Genomic DNA, 2,018 nt, shown 5'->3' with positions numbered 1-2,018 from the left:
GATTTGCAACGTTGCCCTGCCCCTCTACTTGTACCCTCCTCGCCCTCCCGTCCCCTCCTCGCTAAGCGAGGTGGTACTAAACTAACGACCTGCGGTGCGGAGTGCGGACGGTGTAATGCCAGCCTCTTTCTTGCATGGGCCTCAAACAAGGAAGGAGGCCTTTTTGGCGAGGCCTGATCCGCCCCTGGCTAAAACGAGTTGCTCGCGTCTCTGGCCGTTTTGCCATGACGGAGTTGGGGAACGCCACTGCTCGAGGGTTGCCTCGAAGAGGTTGACCTGAAGGTGCATGTAGCTCCACTCGGAACAACTTGACGTCGCAATCTTGTGCGTGATGTCTCTCAGCATAGCCACGTAGAGTAGATGTGAAGATGGCATCAATGAACGAATATGGTAGTGCTAGCGTATCCATACGCGAGATCAAGCACAGCAGCCGTGGCTGTCACTTCTGTCGATGCTGCTGTGGGTCTTCTTTTTTACGGGACTAGCTGAATGGAACCCGTGTTCATTACCATACGTTCCGCTCGTACGCGGTTGCTGACCTGTCTCTTTCTCTGGTGTTTAATGATGGCAAAGGATATTTCGGAAAACAGCCGCCGCCAGTGTTGCACCTCACAGTCATGTCCTTCCGTTGCCGCCGCGCCGCGAGGCTACAGGGGCCCTTTCCTCCTCGTGCTCGGGGTTGAGCGGCATGGACCGATCTCTTCGGTGGGAGCTCGAGACGGTTCTCGCGCCGGCATGTGGGCTGGCTTGGGGCGGCGCATGGAGGCGCGCAGGGGAGTGGGCAGCGCGGGTGCAGGTGCGCTAGGTGTGGCAAGGGTGCACAGGGAGCGGGGCGACGTGGTTCTGCCATGTCAGGGTCACGCGTTGCAGGGCCGGTCCTGAGATTTTCGGGGCCCGGGGCGAAACTAAAATTCGGAGCCCTTTAATATAACATCAATAGTTACTATTATCAATAAATTTTTTAAATGCATTCAAAATCAATATTTATATCAGATAACTTATATGTATTACCTTCAAAATGTCTTCTAATTCTCGATGCAAATCTATTTTGAGGGGGGTTTGATGTCAATCTCAAGCATTAACTTATTTCCGAGTTACCAATATTACTCTTGAAAATTCTGTAAATAGCTTCTCTCCGTGATTCTATAACACTTAGTAGCAAAGCTAGGAACACAGCAGGACTAACTTAATGCATGCAGAAGTTCTCTAATTGCAATAAAAAAATGTTATAGTAGAAAGTATATATTTGGCGCTAACATACTTGTTATATAGTCTACTCGAGAACCAGAAATATACAAGGTTGAAGGTATAAAGGCAAATTCATAAATAAATATCATAACCAGATCTAGTTAAGTTCTCTCAATGGTTTTAGGTGACTTGAATATGCAACTATTGTAACCGTGAAAGCATGGCAACATGATGTTCTCTTCATTCTTTGTAAAGATGATTTCCTACCGTCCTAGTTACATCCATTTTGCGAGGGGAATCTTTGCCATAAGTTCTAGATAACAATTCAATCATAAGAACGCTAGTCATCTTGTATCCCTTCATTCGAAGGGATGAAAAATAGAAAACAAACCTTGGCGGAAGCATGTGCAGGCTGCAGACGAGAGGAGAAGCTGATTGTGGGCAAGATCACAGCAGTGGAACCCAGATTGAGGGAAGCCAGACGGGGTCGTGTACTCCTGTGTTTGCAGCGGATCGACGAACTTCAGTATGCGAGGTCTGGAAACCTCGCGTGGCGGCGTGCGATGGGAACATCGGATTAGGGCTTTTGGATTAGACGACCTGCTTTTCCGCTGTGTTCCTTTACATTCCCTACGCACAACTACGAGGGTAGTACGAAGCGATACGGATACAATCTCGGCCGTGGGCTCGTGCGTCTACTTCAGCACTATCGATCGATCGGGCTGTGCCCTCGCCTGTACACCAGTCTCGAGAAGTTCATGGGCTGGCCTGCGTACTTGGTCGGGAGGGGGCCCCTGGATGTTGGGGGCCCGGGGCGGCCGCCCCCCTTC

Source organism: Triticum dicoccoides, chromosome 7A, assembly GCF_002162155.2.
Source record: "Triticum dicoccoides isolate Atlit2015 ecotype Zavitan chromosome 7A, WEW_v2.0, whole genome shotgun sequence".
Taxonomy (NCBI): domain Eukaryota; kingdom Viridiplantae; phylum Streptophyta; class Magnoliopsida; order Poales; family Poaceae; genus Triticum; species Triticum dicoccoides.
This window is presented reverse-complemented; position numbering follows the sequence as displayed.